Here is a 22,436-nt window from a genome sequence, read left to right as displayed (position 1 = left end):
CAAGTTCCGGTCCAATTGAAACTTGGGTGATGGGAATCTTTCCTTATTTGGTAAATTTAGACATTACCACAAATGAAAGAATCAATTTCATATTTCCACTCTTGCTGTTACTGGAATCATATAAGCAACAATATTTCCTCAAATGCCATTGTAAGGATATTTTAAAATAAATAAAATCAAAAATTTTCTTTTCTTTTAAAAATATGCGGAAAAACTTATCCTTACAATCCATATGAAACTTGTTGTTATCTATTCCTAAGCAATATCTCATAACTCCTAAGAAGTAGCTCAAGAATCCGATCTTCAAACTATGCGATAGAAATCCATCTACGCCATCAGATTGAACATATTCTTTCTTTAAGTTTCTTCATTTTTCTTTGATTCTTAAAACATCACCATCTGACCTAGTCACATCATGTATCAAGAATCTCAGAATAGAAACTTAGCAGAGTTAGATAGTAGACTTTACCTGAGGTAGTGTCAAACTTATTGACATTAACATCCTTAGGTAAATTTGGCAGCTTCGCAACCAATGCCCTTTCTTAGGCAATATAAACATATGGACCCTTTGATAATGGTACACAAGACTTAGCTTTTCTCTTTACCATTTGGTCAACCGAGTTGACTATGGCTGATCCCTTTCCATTGGGAAGAGAATTCTTTTCTGGATTTTCTGTGTCACTATTGTCAATGTCCATCAAGTTTTAAGAAAGTTGATCTTAACAAATAGATAAGATCATTAAGGGTCTTGTCATAGTCTGTTTCATAGGTGTCCCAAAGGAACTCACTATGTGACTTAGAAAGTGATTGAACCATCAACTTTCTCAAGACTTTGACACCCAACTCTCCCGGCTTGTCAATATGTGACTACATCTCCAAGATGTGACCACACCTAGACCTTGCCTTGCCAATAGGGCCTGAGTGACCTTAAACTTTTCAAGAACTTGTGGGTTGGGGAGAATAATTTGAGGAGGTGAAAGAAGTATGATTTCCATGGGACATCATCTTCATTGAGGAAAGCTTGTTTCAAGAGATTTGGGAAGATAATAAATGTCTAAACCAGACATCTTTTGGGAGATATTCAAGATAGTTGATCTTAAGTCCTTAATATGACACCCAATATGAAATATTAAGGCTAGGACCCAACAAACTATTTTATAACTTAGAAGAGGTATGCCGTAATCCAAGCTATAAAATATTTGAAGGTAGGTGAATGACGATTCACCAATTTCCACCAAGATAAACGAAATGTATTATTAGGTTTTAATTGGTTTTGAAACTCCTAGATCTTTTGAGATTCATTGAACTGTTCAATGGCATGTTTCAATCTCGAGTGTGCCCTTCAAGTTTTGTGACTGGGATGTCGAGGATCACAAAACAAGATCTGAAGTAACCATGAAAATTACTTGGTACCCTTAAGTGTTTACCCCTCAATCGATGTTCCGGTTAACCACACACGCTCCATCGATACTATGATAAACATTAAGTTACCCTTTGCCTACCTTGTTAAATACGAGTTAGTGTGCCGGTTAACCACACACGCTCCACTAACCGACTTAAACAAAGTGCAAAGTGTAATTTCATGGATTAGCACCTTATTCACATTTTCCTAAGTAACTAAGATTGGGTATTATTAAGAGTTTAGTTACTTAGTATTTATCATTAATACTTTTAATGAAGGGAGAATTATAGTCCTGTCAAACCCGTTCGGCTAACGACCCTCCACCAGTCAAGCAAGCGGTGGGTGAGAGTGGACACCCATTAAGTTGCCATTTTATAGGCAACAACCTTATACCCACCTTATAGACCGGCTTCGTGAATGAGGCGTACTAGCGGTAAGACTGACTTTACTCTTATACATATATATATATATATATATATATATATATATATATTATTATTAACTTATAATATTATAAAGTATAAGGGTTGAATCTTAACTCTTTAAAATTCTAAGGGCTAACTTGGAATTAAAGTATTCATAAGAGAAAATTTTACAAATTCCAAAACTTGAGGGCAAGTTTTGAAACTATTCAAAACTAATTAATTCCATGATTTATGTGTTTAAAGTAGTTTTAATCCAAAAACTCTTCAAGTTCCATAACTTGAGGACAAGTTATAGAAGACTTTAAACTAATAAAAGAATTACTTTTCTTTATTTTATAACTTATGGAATTAATTAAGGTTACACTTTATTTATTTATTTATTAATGAAGTGACTCTTGAACCTCCATAACTTAAGGACAAGACTCTTCATCTTTTGTAACCATTGCCAACTTTTATGAGTTTTATGAAACTTAAATGTGACTTTTCATGTAACTTGAGGACAAGTTACAAAAACACATTTTAGAATCACCTCTTAGATTAATTTGGATTAAAAACAACTATTTCACTCAACTTTCTATTAATCTAAGCAACTCATAAGAACAAGATAATTCAAATCAAACTTTTTCATGTAATTAGTCTAAACCTTAAACTAATACAAAACATGAATCTATTGACAATTATCTTTGAAATTGGATTAGCATGAACATTACCACATCAAAAACAAGTTTATAAGTTCAAAAGCATCTTAGGGTAATGTTCCTAGTCCAATTCCAGCCAAAAAAGTCGAATTTATGTTGTCTGGGGGTCCAACTAGTCGAGTGCATGAACCAACTCGGCGAGTTGGATGCTTTTTGCCTTGGACTCGGCGAGTCCATTCATGGACTCGGCGAGTCTGCTGGGCAGACAGCATCAAAACTCGATTTTCCAGCTTCTTTTGCAAGTATAACAAGAAAACAAGCCTAGGCTCTGATACCACTGTTGGGTTTTGAGCATTCTAACACTCCTAAGTGTACATGCAACCCTAAATACCTTGGATCTATGTTTTCTCTATTATACATGCAAATAAGAACTTCCAAGGTATTATCCTAATCTAGCATACAAAATAATGAGTGTAACAAGATAGAATACATACCTCTTTCATGTAGCAAGTCTTCATGAAGCTTGAGTGCCTAGTGCCCCAAGTGTGACACCTCAAATGGTTCACACAACACCAAATACACTTGGAATAACTTAAGAGAATTCTACACTCATGAAATCGGCTAGCCCTTCATATTCACACACTAGTGGCCGATTTTTGTCAAGAATAAGATCTTTATATAGTGTTACAATTAGGGTAAACCCTAATTGTCATGACTTTCCATTTCCTTGGATCCATGGGTTCAAATACACCATGGAGCATCCATGGACCATCCTATGGATTTTAGCCCAACTTGATTATCCATGGAGCATTAGCCCACTATACAAGTATGGATGATTTACACAATCAACCCATATATTTAATTAGTCTTCTTTTGATCACTTAATTAATCCTAGATTAATTCTTGATCAATACTAATTAAATAATCTTATTATTCTTATTATTAATATACTAGAACTTATAATATATTAATAACCATAAGTGTCTTATTTCTCTCATTATAGTCTATCCAAATGCATGATGCCATGCAACCCAAATGGACCATGTCGGGTCGGGTCAAGTCTTACCAATTATAATTATGGACTTAGACATTAATCCAACATCAGCTTCCATCATTCGTAAGCCTTGGAGTATTTTACTAAAACTTGCTTCAGGGAAGGCTTTTGTGAAAATGTCAGCTAGTTGATCAGTGGATCGAACAAAGTGGATTTCAACGTTACCATCTTCTACATGATCCTTGATGAAGTGGTATCTTAGTGCTATATATTTCGTTGTTGAGTGTTGCAATGGGTTGTGACATATCCGAATAGCGCTTTCTGAGTCACAATAAAAGGGAATTTTCTTCATGTTTATGCCATAGTCTCTAAGTTGTCATTGTATCCATATGACTTGTGAAGTGCAAGACGTTGCGACAATGTATTCAACTTCGGCCATAGAATGAGACATGCATGTTTGTTTCTTGGATTTCCAGCTAACGAGTTTTCCATCAAGGAATTGACACCCGCCAGTGGTGGTCTTTCAGTCTAGACCACATCCTCCCAGATCAGCATCAGAGGATGCTTGAACAAAGAGGCCAGTTTTTACTAGGTACCAATGACCGAGAGACGAGGTTCGCTTCAAATACTTGAAGATATTTTTCACAGCCACCATATGAGGTTCAGGTGGATTAGCTTGGAACCTGGCACAATAGTAGACAGAAAACATAATATCTGGTCTACTAGCTGTTAGATACATTAGAGTCCCTATCATTTGACAATAGAGTGTCATATCAGCAGTTGATTTCTCTAGAGATGGTGTTAACTTCGTTTCGAATGCCATTGGAACCTTTACTTTAGAATCTCCCATCACACCGATCTTCGCCAATAGAGTCTTTGTGTAAGCCTCCTTATTAATGAATATGCCTAAGGGTCCCTGTCTTATGTTCAGTCCAAGGAAAAAGTTAATCGGACCCATTGAGCTCATCTCAAACTTAGTCTCCATCAATTTCCTGAATTCAGCCGTTAAACTAGGATTCGTAGAACCAAAGATGAAGTCATCGACATAAATTTGTACGATCATTAGGTGTTCACCCTCTTTCTTGTGGAAGAAGGTTGGGTCAACCGAACCTTGTTTGAATTTTGACATTTTACGAAAGCGAGTTAGTGTTTCATACTAGGCTCTTGGAGCTTGCTTTAGACCGTAGACCGCCTTGTCCAGAATATAGTAATGATCAGGATAATTCTTGTTCACAAATCCAGGTGGTTACTCAATGTAAACCGTATCTTCTAGTTCTCCATTCAAGAACGTACACTTGACATCCATTTGAAAAACTTCAAAATTCTTGTGAGCAGCGTATGCTAGAAAGATCCGAACTGATTCTAACCTTGCTATAGGAGGAAGGTTTCTTCATAGTCTATCCCTTATTCCTGAGAATATCCCTTAACCACTAGCCTTGCCTTGTTGCGTATCACGTTCCCTTTTTTGTCCATCTTGTTCCGGAATACCCATTTTAAACCAACCACAGATGCATCCTTTGGTGTGGGAATCAGTCTCCAGACACGATTTCTCTCAAACTCATTTAACTCGTCTTGCATTGCATGTACCTGGTCAGAGTGATCAAGTGCAGAATTAACTTGTTTTGGCTCAATCTTGGAAACAAACGAATTAAAAATACATAATTCTACTTTAGAGAATAAAGTAGTTTGCTTCGCTTTCAGTTGAGAGTGTGTAAGAACTCCCTCATGTGATTCACCAATTACTTGAGTTTTTGGATGATCTCGTGTCCATTGTGTGAGTGGAGGGAAATTCGGATCATAAGCAGGATTCAATTTAGCATCTATTTCTTCTTCAAATTCTTATTGAGTTTCATCATCATTCGTATTACTATTTTCCCCCTCGAATGATGAAACGATTTCAACAATAGGTTCAGAATTCTCCCCCTCGATTGGACTTTCATGGTTCTTTGTTGGAGATGGGTTCTCCCCCTAGAATGAACCCTCCCCCTAGAATGTGGAGAGTCTAGGTGCAGGTTCGCTTGAGCTTTGAGGTTCACTTTCTATGTCTTTTGCAGCTTCGTCGATTATCTTTTTCAAGCTGTCAGACTTATTGTCAATAGCTTTCACTTCAGAGAGAATTGTGTGTTCCGGTTCATCAAAGAGCAACATGTACTCTTCAAACAGATTTGATATAGGAGCTGTGACGTGACCTGTTTGTGGAAAGATCTCCTCCATTGGACTTTTGCTGGATTGAAGTTTCTTCACGTAATTGTCATCAAAAGTGACATAATAGGTTTCTTCTATCTTCTTTGATCTTTTATTCAGAACCCTATATGCCTTGGAGGTAAGAGAGTAGCTAAGAAAAATCCCTTCGTCTGGCTTCACATCGAACTTGCTTTGGTTCTCTTTAGAATTAAAGATAAAGCACCTGGAACCAAAGACATGGAAGAATTTAACATTAGGCTTGCAGTTATTTAGAATTTTATATGGTGTGATAGAAAATCGCTTGTTGAGGAAGGATCGGTTCTGGGTATAGCAGGCAGCGGCAATCATATCAGCCTAGAAGTATAGAGGTAAAGAAGAGAAGTTGAGCATGGTTCGGGCCGCTTCACACAACGAACGGTTTCTCCTTTCAACCACACCATTTTTTGTAGAGTATGGGGAGCAAAGAAGTTGTGAGACACTCCCTTTTTAGTAAGAAATTCTTCAAACTCTTGGTTTTTGAATTCCAACCCGTTGTCACTTTGGACATTTCTAACCACCTTTCGCAGTTGAAGCTCCACTTGCTTTATAAAGATTTTGAGCTTTGGATTCGCCTCTGATTTCTATTTAAGAAAGAAAACCCAGGTGAAACGTGAAAAATCATCAACAATTACAAGAATGTACTTACTACCACCGATACTTTCTATGGCTGATGGACCGCATTGATCAAAATGTAGAAGTTCTAGAGGTTCGATGATCTTGTGTTAACACATGTGGGATGACTTTTCCGGCTTTGCTTTCCCATTTTGCATGCATCGCCCAAATGTTCCTTGTCAAACTTTGGAACCGGCAGACCTCGCACATGATCACCAAGAACTGGCTTGTTGATGTCTTTGAAGTTAAGATGTGAGAATCGCCAATGGCATAGCCAAGTTTCATCAGAAGGAGATTTCATTAAAAGACATACAACAGGCTTCCCTCGTATCAGGATTAGATTTAATGGATACATATCGCCTTTGCGCTAGGACTTCAGCAAAACTATCTTTGTTTTCTTTTCAATGATCTCGGATCCTTCATCATCAAATGAGACCTTTAGGCCATTTCCTAAAACCAATTGCGAGACACTTATGAGATTGTGTTGCAATCCTTCCATGTAGGCCACCTTTCGAATGGAAAAAATCTCCGTTCGTGATCATTCCATAGCCACTATCAATATACCATTCGTCGTCAAACCGCTCGTCACAAATAACCTGGAAAAAACAAGCAAATTTAGGAACCCAAATTTGCTTGGGTCCACGTGAGATTTTTACAGAACAGGGAATAGCAATAGAAAGATCAACCAAGTATGTTCGTTTTATTAAAGTGGTTTCGTCTTTCCTTTTGATGGTGAAAACTTTAATTTTATTGGCTTTCGATTTGTTTGAATCAAATTGTGGAATTTTATTTTGATTCTTATCAAACTTGTTTTCCTGTTTCCTAGAGTTAGATGTCGTCTTGTTCATTTGTGTTTCGTATTTTGAGATGAGCTTTTCTTTTACCTTGACATCCTTGTGAGGATTTTTCTTTGGTTGAGAATGAGGAGGACGGGATTTGGTACCGAAATTCATCTTTCGGTTCTTGTCACTGCTAGATTTGGGATCGAAACTGCTTCTTCGGTACATCTGACTACAAGATTGGCAGTGAGTGCATGGATCAGAGTTACCCTTTGATCTTTCTTTCGCCTTGAGATTGGACGCGTTTTCTGTGGGAACATAATTGAGTTTTGAGATTGCCAAAACTGCTTCCTTTCAATGAGATTCTTTTGATATCTCCTGTTTCGCTTGCAATTTTGTTCAGCAAGTTGCTTTTTAGTCTTATGAATGTTTACTTTTGGCTTCAGTCTCTCAATGTGATTTTCACTCTTCAATGAAGAGGTTTCGCTCGCCACCTTCGCAGGTTCGCTTGGAGTCTCTTTGGTACCACTTGTGCTTGGTACATCAAAACTTGTAGGCTTGTTGAGTTGTTCTACCACATATCTGCCTTTAACTCCCCATGAGGTTATCTCCGATAAACCGATAGTCTCATCTGTATTATCAGTTGGAGCATACCAAAATAATTATCACAGCCGCCTGCGTGTATTAGTTTACAATGCCTGTAAGTTCGGTTGTCTGTTTCTGAGTGACCCCAATTGTGGTGTATACCTGATTTGGTACAATTTGTATCTTTTGATATACCACAACCTTCTATTTCAGAACATTGGATTTATCTTGGGACATTCGACTGAACTTAACCGAATTTTCAGATATAAGACCATTGGTAGGTTTGGTTTCGCTTTTGTCAAATTCTGAGCAGTCAACTTCATCCTCTACAGATATTTCACTCATATCACCGTCCTCATCAAATTCAGAAGTGTTTTCCACATTTATCTTGTTTTCTAAACTCAACTCATTCAATGAGTCAAATTTCTGAATGGTTTTGGTCTTGATTTTCAATTTATCGTTTTCGTCCAAAAGGTTTTTAAGCATGTCCTTATGGTCTTTGGACTTAATAAATGACTCGATTTTGTCTAGACCGATCTTGTAGGCGTCAGAAATTTCATCTAAAGAAACAATAGATTCACAGTTATAACCATCAAAATCGACTTCGTCCTCCATTAATTCTAGGAAGGGCGAAATCATTTTATGAATATTTTTACCGATCTCACAATCTAAATGCAATTGAGTGATATTAATATATAAACGTTTAGCAATCTAGCATAAAATTTTTCTTTTTTTCAAAAGCTTCAAATTATCACGTTGAAAATAAATTATTTCATCTTTTGCCCTAACTAACTCCGCTTCCTTCTTCTCTATCCACATTCTTCTTTCCTCACTCTTGGAAGACACCCTGCTGAGTTGATTAGTTAGGTTAGAATTTGCTAGGAAATTTTGTTTTAGACTTCCACTTAAACTAGAAAACTTGAATTTAATTTGTTTAATTCCTTTTCATAGTTTGTGACTGGTATTTTTAGTGATCCGAGAATGGATTGTACCTTCTTGATCAACTGATCGTATTCGTTGATCTGCTCACCCATCGGTTTGGCAGCAAAGCACCTGTCTTCTCGTTCCTTCACTTCCTCACATTCGTTATCGGTAGTGTAGCCTCTCATTTGTGATACTCCAACAGTCACCATCAAACATCTTCTAGCAAACTCAGAGTTATCTTCCTTCGCCACAAAAGCCCTGCAATGTGTGGGCTTGCGAACTTCTTCATCTTCAGAGTCTGTAGACCAGACTTCTACGCCTCCGAACTCATCATCAACTATGTTTTCCTGCACAATTAAGGCATTCATTGTATTGTTAGAATCCTTTTTCTTCTTGATCTCTTCCAGCTTATGCAAATGGTAAATTTCATCATCTTCACCCTCATTCTTTTCGGACAGCTTCCTCAAAACACAATCTTTAGCAGAATGATTTTTGCCTCGACAAAAGTGATATTCATATCTAGAGTCACCTACAAGATTGCTCTCTTTCTTCGCTTCTTCTTGCTGAGGAGCATTTTTAATCTCCTCTTTCGCCTTTTCAGAACTATAGCTCCCTTGCCAATTTCGGTTCTTGGAGGTAGGGAACTTTTTGCGAGCAAATTTCTTGGGATTAGAGACCATCACTGCATATTTTTCGTTTGTCATATCACATTCAGAAAGATCCAACTCTTCTTCTTCTTCAGCCACTCTCTTTCCCTTGGAGAGAAGGGCCAAATATCCCATACTAGAAACCACATTCGTCTCCTTAGTCACAACGCTTTCGTGTGATTTAAGTATTCCCACAAGCTTTGCCATCGAATAGGTCTTGAACTATTCATGAGCTTTCACAGGCGAAACCACCGCCATCCATTCGGGTCTCGGGCCATTCATAAATGTGACCTCTGCTCTACAACCTCTCTGCCAATTCCATGTTTGATCATCTTGCTGAGAAGATGATTGAAATGATCAAACATCTGAATGGGGTTTTCTTCTGGCTTTTGCTTGAAGTCACCAAAATCAGAGAGCAAAAGAGTTTGTATTGAATTCTCTAGATCCTCATCTATAGAATAAAGCTCCTTCAGCCTATCCCAGATTTTTTTTGCTATTGTGCATGAGCTAACTAGACGAAAGGTATCAGATTGTAAGGTAAATATGATCATCCTCATAGCTTTGATGTTGCTCATCAGTTTGTCCTTCTCGTCTTAAGGAAATTTCTCCACATCAATCATAAGTTGATTGTATTCCTTTTGTGTCTTTATTGTTCTATTCGTTCCAGAATGAAAAAACGGACCTAAGGTAATCGCCTCCCAGATTAGATAACCATTATCCTCTGAATGGAGAACATAGTCCTCAAAGTGATGCATCCAGACTTCATAATCATGAGTGTATAAAATCAGGATTCTCATGGTAGATCTGATACTATTGGATATGTTGATAGGGTTCGAATGAGAGTCGGCGTATGACATGATGATTTGGTTTGACATCCTGCCAAGAATCAGACTAGTAAACTGAGTAAGGGTAAGATCGTGATCTAAGAGCAACGTCAATAGCAAGATGATGACTCTAACAAATATGATGATAGCAGAAACCCTAAAACCTTCTTCAACAGAAGAGATGCGTATGGATTACATAGTCTCCTGCTCTGATACCAATTGATGAGTTGAAAAACTCTTTTAAGATCATTTAGATTATTAACAAGTAAATCAGAAAGTAAACAAGTATATGAACACACAATGAATCAAACAAGTGCTGAATGATTAAAACTGCAACACCTCAGAAGAGCTCGACCAAGAACTTCTATTGTAGAGGTGTGCTAGGGCTACAGTACAATCAAAAAAATAATTATCAAGTAGCGTATCAATAACAATGCATGCATGCATCATATATACTAAAACCTAATTACAAAAACACGGCTGGATAGGCCCAGACCGTGACATTAATGGTTCTAGTAAACTAGCCCAATGACGCAACTCCTAGACTCAACAATTTCCTTATGTTGAACCATTCCAACATAACATTCATATTTATTAGACTAAATTTGGTTGAAATCTCAATGTAACATTTTAGATTTTGAAATGAAGTATAATTTCGTCTCCCTTAATTAAAGAAAAACAACTTTTCAAACCCTACAAATTTGCGATTTGAAACTTTTTTTTTCTATAATCAACATGCTAACTTGCAACACTTACCATAATAATTATGCTCCCACTAGCGTAATAATTATTGTCTTACTAGCATAACACTTATGTTCCCACTAGCTTTGACATGTATTCAGAAATCAGCTGGACTTCTAGAAATCAATACTTATTGACTTCCTTTCAGAAGTTTAGATTTCTGATACGAGATACTTTGATAAGACTCTATCTAGGCTTCTCAAAATCATACACCTTTCCTTAGATAGCTCACATGTGTGTCTAAACAAATTTATAACTTAGAACAATAATTCTCAAATGTTTAGACCTTTTGCCATTTCTCACAATTCGTACTATGAAGAGGGATGTCGTAATCATAATTGAATTTGAGAATGCAAATATCACAATTTCTATCTCCTTAAAATCTATTTAGTGAAAGCGTTTCCTCACAATCATTTTCATGAAGCGGAGAGAAACCTTATGACAGTTAGATTCTATGGTGTATGTGTTCCTATCTATGTGAATTTGTCAAAACATAATCATAAGACAAAGTTAGTGAAAAATCCAAACTCATATGGACTGAACTTGTTCAATCTTAATTTTTTGCCACCTGGTAGCACAAGGGCCTACCATGTCTTCCAAGTTGTTAAGTTGCTCACCCATACTGATCAATGAAACTTTCATTGATCCAAATGCTTTGCCTTATGCAAACAATCGAGAACTCATAGAACTCACACGCATAGTCAACTTTTAACTGGACTGAGCACAGAAATAAGAATATGTCAACACGATAGGTTACAAACCTCAAGTCGTGTGCTAGTGATAAATAATTAGCTTTTATTCTTGATTAGTTCTTGAAACTTTTAAAGATCTTTATGACTCCCACTGACCTCTTAATATATGAGATTCTCTTTGTCAAGAAACTTTACTTGACAACCAAATATTCAAGAGTTAGTGTGGATTCTTATCAAGATAAACACATCACACAGTTGGTCTTAGTTGATCTTTGTCCTTTCCAAGACATCACAACTTACCAATTTCAAATGTACAAAAGCAAAAATATTTTACTCTACATTTGATGAGTGTTATAAACCTTTCTTAAGATTATGTCACTCAAGGCTTGATCTTGGAGTGTTACTCTAAGACTCGATTTTTGGAACGAAGTATGACTCATCCTTTTGATTTAACCATTTAAACAATTCACGATTCCTGTTCTTAGTCATAAAAATGCACTAAGATGTCCGTAGAGGATCAATTATGATATGGTTCCATAATCATAATGACGATCACAAAACACGATACTAAAGTACTCTTCCTTCTTTTTAGATTGGAGAAACTTTTATCTTTCTGCCTAATTTGATTCTTCTTATTCATTCTACCATACATTGAAACTTTTCCAATGTTTCAGAATTATACTTAAACTTGTAAGAATAACCATATTTACTTACTTTCAGTAAATCATGACGAATAGTCTTATCGATCTTTGTGGTGGACCTGACCAGCGCACAACCCAGTGTACCCAATCTCCTAGTCCTTCACTTGACTAACATATTCATGTGAACAAGAAATTAGTCTTAATTTCCCAAAGGCAAAGGTTCTCATTCATCACATTACAAGTTGCATGATTCCAAGTTTCTATCCAACTGAAACTTGGGTGATCAGAATCTTTCCTTATTTGTCAAATTCTTGACACTACCACAAACGAAAGAATCAAATTCATATTGCTTACATAGAAAAATAGAAACATCAATTTCCACAAATGCCATTGCAAGGATATATAATAAAAATAAAAACAAATTTTATTTACTTATAAAATGCGGAAAAACTTTTCCTTACAATGCAATTACAAATGAAAACTATGTTGCTACATATATCTAAACAATCTATCATAACTCTTAAGCAACAACTCAAATATCCGATCATTGAACCATGCGATTGAAATCCATCTTCGCGACCAGATTCATCATACTCTTCCTTTAAGCTTCCTTCCTTTTGCATGATCCTACAAAACATCAAAATGCAACCTTGTCATGTCATGTATTAAGAATCAACAATTAGGAACTTAAGAGAGTTACACTATAGACTTACCTGAAGCATAGTCAAACTTTTTGATTATACCTTCTCTCGGATCTTTCAAGTAGTTAGGTCAGATTCACTTCCAATTTCCCTTTAAATGGCAGTAGAAACAAATGGCTTCGTTTACATTGGCACATGAGACAATCTCAGACTTATCCTTTCTCTTTACCATTTGGTCAACCGGGTTGACTATGGCCGATCCCTTTCCATTGCGAAGAGAATTCTTTTATGGACTTCTAATGTTACCATTGTCAATGTTCATGGAAGTTTGAGAAGTAGATCTTGTAGTGAAATTTGCTTTTCTAGTGCGCCAAATCATTGTTGATTCAGTAGCAACAAGCAAATAGGTAAGATCATTAATGGTCATGTCGTGGTCTGCCATATAGTAGTCCTTAATGAACTCACTATATGACTCGGGAAGTGATTGAAGAACCCAGTCAACAACCAACTTCCTCGAGATAGCGACACCCAATACTCTCAGACTGTCAATATGTGACTTCATCTCCAAGAAGTGAGTACACACAGATCTTCCATCTTGATGTTTCATTGCAAGTAGGGCTTGAGTGACCTTGAACTTTTCAAGTCTTCGAACTTGTGGGTCGGGTAGAATAATTAGAGGAAGTGGAGCAAGTGAAGTTTAACTGTAGCACAGCGAAGGGATTAATCTTTCACTTTGATCGTCTTGTGAAATATCATCTTTATGAAGAAAGGATTTGGGGAGACCATAGTAGTCTGAACTAGACATCTACAAGGGAGAAATTCAAGTCAGTTGATTTAAGTCCTTAATATAACACCCACATGAAATGTTAAGGCTAGAACCCAACACAATATTTTACAATTCGGAAGAGGGATGCCGTAATCCAAATGCAAAATATTTGAAGTCAGGTAAATGACGATTTACTAATTTCCACCATGAAAAACGAAATGATTATTAAGTCTTAATTGGTTTGAAATTCCTAGATCCTTTAAGATTCATTAAAATTTTCAATGACATGTTTAAATCTTGTGAGCCCTTCAAGTATGTGATTGGCATGCCGAGGATCGCAAACAAGGTGTGAATAACCATGCAAATTAGCTTGGTACACCCAATGTTACAAACCACCTAATCAATGTGCCAGTTAACCTCACATGCTCCATTGATCTACGATTAACATCAAACCACCCTTTACCACACACTGTCAGTCCCAAATTAGTGTTTCGGTTAACCACACACACTCCACTAACGACTTAACAAGGTGTAAAGTGCAATTTAATTGGTTAGCACCAAATTCACATTTTTCCTAAAGTAACTAAGATTGGGAATTTAATAAAAGTTTAGTTACTTTATAATTATCATTATATTACTTATAATGAGAATTAATGTCCGATCCTACCCGTTCGGCTAACGACCCTCCACTAGTCAAGGAAGCGGTGGGTGAGTGTGGACAGCCATTAAACTGCCATTTTATAGGCAGTAACCTTATACCCCCTTATAGACCGGCTTCGTGAATGAGGCCTACTAACGGTAAGACTGACTTTGTTCTTATACATATATATATATATATATATATATATATATATATATATATATATATATATATATATATATATATATATATTAAATATATAATATTATAATAGTATAAGGGTTGAATTTTAAACTTTTTAAAATTCTAGGGTTTAATTTAGAATTAAAGTATTCATAAGTGAAACTTTACGAATTCCAAAACTTGAGGGCATGTTTTAAAACTTCTCAAAACTTTTGGGTTCCATAACTTATGAGTTAATGTGGTTTTTTATGAAAAAACTCTAGAAATTCCATAACATGAGGACAAGTTATGGAGTTCATAAAAATATATATGTAAAAGACTCTTCATGTACCATAACTTGAGGACAAGTTATGGAAGACTTTAAAAATCATTTAAGATCAATTTTTTTAAACAAAATTAACACATAATTTTTTAAGATCTATATTAACTCATAAGGCAAGATAATTCATATCAACAATTAACAAGAAAATTAGTTTATCATTTAAACTCACAATTATCTTTACATTGGATGTGAATCATCATTACCATATCAACAAAATCAAATTTTATGAACTAAAAATTTTGTGGTAATGATTCTAATCCAAAACAAGCCAAAAAACTCGAAAAATTTCCGTCTGGACAACCAACTTATCGAGTCCGTTACTGCACTCAACGAGTCCATGACAAAATTCATCCTATTCGTCGAGTTCAAGATTGGACTCGTCGAGTAGGGTTGTCAGACAGTTTTTCAGCTTTGAAAAATAACACATTTGCATCAAATATAATAGAAAACAACCCATGGCTCTGAACCACTGTTGGGTTTTGGTATACTACAACGTCCTATGGTGCACATACAACCTTAAATGCTTTGGATCTATGTTTTCTCAAACTATACATGCAGTATTGTTTCCAAAGCATTAAGCCTACAACTAGCATGCGATTGACTTACAACATAAAATACTAGTTAGGCGTTTACCTCTTTTATGTAGCTTGTATAACTTGTTGTATTTGGCCTTTAAGAACTTAGTGCCCCAAGTGTAACACCTCAAATGGTTCACAACACACCTTAGACAAAGGATGGATTTTGAGAGAGTTTATGCACACTAAAAATCAGTTATGGTCTTCCAAATATCACTAGGTGCCGATTTTAGTAGCCTAGCGTCTTCTTATATAGTGTGGCTAGGATTAGGGTTACATCCATGTAAACCCTAATGTGAATGACTTTTCATCTTAGGATCCATAGGTTAAAACCTCCATTGACTATCCATGGACTACCATATTGGTTTAGCCCATCCTAAATAACCATAAGCCCACACCATAAGAATGATTGATTTACCAAATCAATCCCCTTACATTTAATTAGTCTCTTTTGATCACTAAATTAATTCCAAATTAATTCTTGATACATACTAATTAAATACTATGATTTCATATTAATATATTAGAACTTATAATATATTAATAAATCATAAATAACCTCTTCTCAAAAGTCCATCCTATCAAATTGTCATGGTGATATGCAAACCAAATGGACCATACTACTCTCGGGTCAAGTACATACCAATTATAGTTGTGGGCTTAGACACCTAATCCAACAATCTATGCACTTTTGACCTAGAATGGATTGAGGAAATGCATGAGGAATGCATGTCCATAAAGTAATCATTTTATGGACCTTTGGAGTTCCTTTAAGGTTCTAGAAAAGTTAGAATTAAAGACATAATGGATTAAAGGACTCAAATCTTTGGATTATTGCTTCAAACTGCAGTCACGCCGAGACACTAAGGGTGTCACAACGTGACCATGAAAGGAACCTGAATCTGTTGTATCTTTTATACTCACGATGTGAAGAGGAATGTTTGAGGCTCAATAGGTTGTCTGTGACTGAGGTAGAGAAAGTCGAGTTGCAATCAGGTCGAGTGTGCTCTCATAACGTAACCAAGGACTAGTCACGACATGAGGCTCGATGATTGACATTGATGGTTCTTGACTTTGACTTTGACATTTGACTTTTTGCATGGGTTGACTTTTGGTCAAATATCTATCTTTAGATGGTAGACTTAGGGTTTACCATGTATGAAATATTAGGAGGTGTTGAACACCCATTCGTTGGCTGGGGGAAATCTGATAGTTGCAAACAACGTGGCATTGAGTTGTGTTATAGTCGATTGTGTAAGTTAGGCGAGTCTTCTCACTATACCATGTAGGAAGACTAGGGGGTGGCCCCTGGTAATTTTATGAAAGACCTGGAGGTGGTTGCCGAAAATTATATGTAAGATAAAGGTCTGGATGACAGTTATATGTAGGGTGCTAGTTATCTTTGTGATGCTTGCATGGAAGACCAGGAGGTAGCTCTTGACACTTGTTTGTAAGACCTAGGTTTTGGCACACATCATGGAAAGGAAAGACCATGATGTGGCTCATGGCATGATAGTGATTGTAAAACTATGGATGGCACATAGCATTCCCCATTCTATGTATGGTATGTGGTATTTTGGGGAACTCACTAAGCTTTGTACTTACAGTTTGTGGTTTAAACATTTTCCAGATACTTCCAGTTCCAGAGCGAAGGACCCGGCTTGACTACATTGCATCCCCCAATGGCTTTTTCTACATCGATTATTATTGATATACACTAATGTTTGAAAATACATTTGTATGATTGGATTTGGAACCAATGTTTGTATGACTCTATGTTTCAAAATGAAAATTTTTTGTAACATCCTGGGCTTTCAGGTATTTGTAAATCCTTCCATTGGTTTTTAAATATGTCATTTTGGGTCCTTGGTGTATAAAGATGTAGCGTTAATGGCAAAATGGTAATTTTGGTGGCAGGAGTATTACGTTGGGCGTAGATGTGGGTACGTGAAGCGTACTAAGGCGTGCCCTAGTACGCTTGGCGTACCCATATGTATGCTGGGCGTACTAATGTCTGGGTGAAACCCTAATTTTTTAGGCTTTGAAGAGTATTTAAGCACCTTTATGGATCTTTTAGCCTCACTCTTTCAGCCTCCAATTCCTTGAATCGTTCTTAACAAAACCTAACCCCACAAGAGAGTGTTTTGAGCTTAAAGTGTGTTATTTGTATGCTTAAAGGAGAAGGAAGTGCATCAAGGAGTCTAGGAAGGAAATCAAGCTTGTAGATCTAGAATCATCATCTTCTTAGGAAGCTCCAAAAGGTAAAAAGTTTCCAATTTTATATTTGGTTGCATAGATCTCATCTTGTTAAGCTTTATGATGTTCTTTTGTCCCTAGGAGTCCCATTGTTGTGCATGTTTGGTTTTGGACATTTTGAGTTGTCCTTCTAGAACCTAGGAAGGGTCCTTAGTTATAAATGAGGTCCCAATGGCCTGAAGTGTCTCATGCACTTTGAAAAAGGGTCTTAATGGATTAAGACCTTGTATTAAGAACTTATGGACGTGTGAAGTTAAAAAGTTAGAGACTTTATGACTCTAGGGTGCATTTGGACCATGGATTTGTAATATGGTCTTAAGTGCTCAAGCCATTAAGCACTTAATGGACTTTTGGGATTTGCGAGGGTACACATCGCATAGAGAGAAGTACGCCCCGCATACTTGGTTAGCCACCCCGATGGTGGTTAATGTGAGGCTCGCGTACGCCCTGCATACCTTTAGTGTACGCCCAACGTACATCGTCTGTTGGGGTTTTGAGTTTGGGCTTAGAGTTTTGGGCCACCTTTTGGGCTTGAATGCTTGGGCCCTCATTGGACTATTTGAGTATGAGTGTTTTAGGCTAGTAAGAGTGTTAGACCTTAGGATAAGGACCAATATGGATTTTGGGTCCAATTTGGAAAAGATGGGCCAATTATGGGTCTTGAAGTAATTTGGGCCTTTAGATCAAAATTGGACATGTGTCTTGGCCCAATTAGGGAAAGATTAAAGAAGACATTTACCCTAAGTATGGATCCTTAGTCAAGGATGGTAATCCAATTGTTAATTGAATGTTTGTTTTGATGTGAGAGTTTGGGATTTTTGTGAGCCAGCAGCTGGAGGTTTTCATTGTGGTTCGACATTGTGAGGTGAGTTTTCCTTACTGTGCTTGCGGGTTGAAGGCACCAATGCCGACCCCTTTAGATTGATAACCTGTTATGTATGATGTTACATGGTAGTGATATGTTAGATCAGAATCCTGGTAGATAGGATGATGCTATGCTTAGTGATCTGTAAGATCTGTTAGTTTGTTTGCTGGCTAGCTAATAGTATGTTTATCTGTATTATATGCACATGATCAGTTAGTGGCTGATGTGTCACTGCTTCCAACCCAATGGTTCAGAGCCTAGGGTATTCTATCCCGAGGATAATTGGACCCATAGTATGTTGGCATTCCAACCCGATGGTTGAGGGGCCTGAGGTATTCCAACCCAATGGTTGATTAGGCCCACAATATGCTGTTATTATAATTATGCTATTTGTTATGTATTGGTATTTTTGGGGAACTCACTAAGCTTTAGGCTTACAGTTTTGGATTATGTTTCAGGTACCTCATAGGATCGCGGGAAGGAGAAGGCGTGATTGTGTACCTCCTCGTGTTTTATTTTGATGATTTTGGGATTTCTCTTATATTGAACTCATTTTGCAAAAAAATTGTAAACAATGATGTTTTTGGGTTTGTTTAAAAGCTTAAAAATTTTCATGAATTTTATGGGTGTTACATTTTTATTAGCATTTTTGGGAAGTTACATATAATCTCAAATTTGATTGTAAAATCAAGTTGATAAGGTTTACCTCATTTAAATTAGAATATCATTTTCTTTTTCAAAATTTTCAGTTTATACATTTAACGTAGAAGGTTTGAATATATGCATGATACTTACTCTGGTAACTTGTTGATAAGATGTATTATTATAATCTTGTTATCATATGGATTGGTAATCATTTGGATAATCTCAGGATAAAATTAGCTAGTTTTAATATCACTTTTTGTTGGGTAATATGTCATGTGGATGATTTTATCCCTATGATAATCTTTTTGTTTGTATTGGTAGCTTAGTGTAATTATGATGAGGATTTCATGTATATGAGAATAAATGAGGCCTATTATAAGTTGGTTATCTACAAATTATGTATTACCATGAGAATTTTGCAAATTTAAGAATTTTAGATTCATTTACGTGTATGTGTGTGTTAATGTGATTGTATCTAAACGTATGTTGATTTAACATTATTATACCATAGGTGAATTGAAAATTACATTGAGAAAAAGATTTTTGTGGTCTTTTATGTTTTAAAGTTTTGGTATGGATTGATGATTAGATAAATGTTGTATGATGTGCTTGCTAGTTAAGGTAAGGGTTAATGAAGGTGAAATGTTGTCTAGAATGAGACATTCTTGAGGTTTGAACATAAAATTTGTAGTTAAATGAAAAGTAGAATCATTGATTTAATTAGTAGCCTATCTTATTATAATTAAATCTACGACTCTATATGTTAATTAGTTTACTAGAATTACTAGTATTTAACGTTTAATGTTTGTTTGTGATATTTTGTTAATGATTGGAATTTTGGGTTAATATACAATAATAGAGACAAGACGATGTTGTAACATCTTTTCAAATTTTGGGTGATAAAGCTTGGATAGTTCAGGTATGCATAGCAGTAGTATCATTGTTTGTTAATGTTAATTTTGCTTCCTTCCATGTTCATCATCCTAATCCTGATCCTATTTTTCTTGCTATCTTATGTTGAAACCAAAAGACATGCAAAAATTTGCATTTTTTCTGAAAAGCATACTTTACACATTTACGTATTTGCCTGTATCATTACAATATGTAAAACAACATACCTTGACCTCAGTGCACAGAGTGAGCAATCCGTATCTCTAACATTGACTATGGACCGAAGAAAGACCTTAAGTATGTCTGGAATACAAGCTTTGACATTAGGAGACAAATTTTGGAAAGTATTTGTTGCTGCTAAAACAGATGCTTTGGGATCAAAAAAATATATAAATATGTATAAAAAATGCATTATTTTTTAAAACTTCATTTTTTAAATATTATCTTCGAAATCCCTACTATACGTTGGCAAAACTAAAAAAAAAATTAAAAAAGTATATTATTTTTTTACTTTTCTATGAATATTTTCTATATAATTTGAAAATGATATTTGAAAAAAGATTTTTTTTTCAAAAACAATGCATTTTTATACATATTTGCATTTTTTGTGCATATGCACATTAAAAAAAACATGTGCATATGCATATGCACACAATTGTTTTTTCATTTTTTTTGCAATTCTCTTAATTATGTCATACCCAATGGAAATATGAAATTTGGTGCTAAAATATAACGTAGATACAAGAGTTTGTTGGTTCACTCACTCATTTTGGTTCTTCATGGATCTATATGCATATGAATAAGTATATGCATATGTATATGTATATTAATATGCATATACATATGCATACGCATGATATGCATATGTGTACATCATATCCATAGACAAATCTATGCATACATATACATATGCACGATATACATATGTATACATTTATATGCATATATGCCTATTAATATGCATATTCATATAATATGCATATGTGTACATTAATATGCATATACACATATGCATATGAATAAGTATATGACATATGCATATGAATAAGCATATAGATATAATCAAATGCATATGTATAATAATAAGTATATGGATATTCATAAGTATATGCATATGCATATGAATCGAGTGTGAAAGGTGATCCCTCAAAAAACTTTTCAAATCCTGAGCCAAGTCTTAGTTGTGACTGGATAAGAATGCGTGCGAACGTTCGCAAAATGTCATAGTCTCTTGTGAACGGCTGCGAACCCCAGGAGATCATTGGATGCGATAAGAGGATGCGAGCAACCTCAGAACAATATTGGTTGCGATTGTGAAGTACTTTGGAACATGATTAGTTGCGACTGCAAATCTTGGAGGCTGATGGGTTGCGATTTTCGAAAGACATCAGACTTACATGCTTTCAGTTTCGACACATGCATGGATCGGAGTAGTGCAACTTGGTTCTGATGGGTGTGTTGGTTCCTATGGGATACTTGGTGTTCATTCCGATGGACTTGGTTCCAATTTCCACTTTCGTTCCGATGGGCGTGGACTCTATGGGATTACAAAGGCTACTTGAGTTCTGATACACATTGTACGACCTAAAATTTTTGACCAAAATTTTAAATTTCAAAACACATTGATTCCAATAAATAAACCATAAAATGCCACAATGTCAATTCATCAAGACTCATGTTCAAAAGAAAATAGTATATAAAACTCCAGGATCCTCTAAATCATAAAACAATCTCCGGTGTGTGTACAATCAAGCCGACGCCTTCCCATAATCCTGAGAAGTACCTGAAACACATAACACATAACACGGTAAGCACAAAGCTTAGTGAGTTCCCCAAAATACCATACACAACTCATTAGCCACTCTAGGCCATAACTCAATAAGACCCTCCGGTGAATGTGTCTCGGTGGAACCGTACGGTCCCAACTCAGTAAACTCATAGCAATAATATTCAACATAAAACACAAAGACATATTACAGAATGTTATAATACATAGATAAACACATAAAATAGCTCAATCACATAAAGATACCACTCTTGGTAAGTATAGTTAGAAGACTCACCTCGTAAGTAAGCTAAGTGAATGAATGCTTCTTGCACACAAATAACCAAATCTAGCCCCCGCCTAATCACATAAGATAATTATATCTAATTAACTCTTTAAATCACACATTTACTAAGTTATCTCTCTCTCTCTCTCTTGAAGTGGGAAAAAGACCATTTTACCTCTCCATGGTTTCCCAAAGACAAGGTTGACCAAACCTTAAGTCAACATAAGTCGAACTCGAGTCAACAGTCCATGTTGACCCTACTCGTCGAGTGCACCTATGGGACTCGAAGAGTCTGCTCGCCATCCACATAATCACTCAAAATTCCAGCTCAACTTGGGGAGTTGACCCGTCAACTTGCCGAGTTGTTGCACGATCTAAACCATCGGGACAACCCTATCCGACGACTCGTCGAGTCGGATCCTTGACTCGGTGAGTCCATTCAGACTCATATCTCATTAAGTCGATTTCAAGGCA

Source organism: Lactuca serriola, chromosome 4 (genome assembly GCF_051521515.1).
Source record: "Lactuca serriola cultivar US96UC23 chromosome 4, Lser_US96UC23_V15, whole genome shotgun sequence".
Lineage (NCBI taxonomy): Eukaryota > Viridiplantae > Streptophyta > Magnoliopsida > Asterales > Asteraceae > Lactuca > Lactuca serriola.
Note: the sequence above shows the minus strand (reverse complement) of the source record.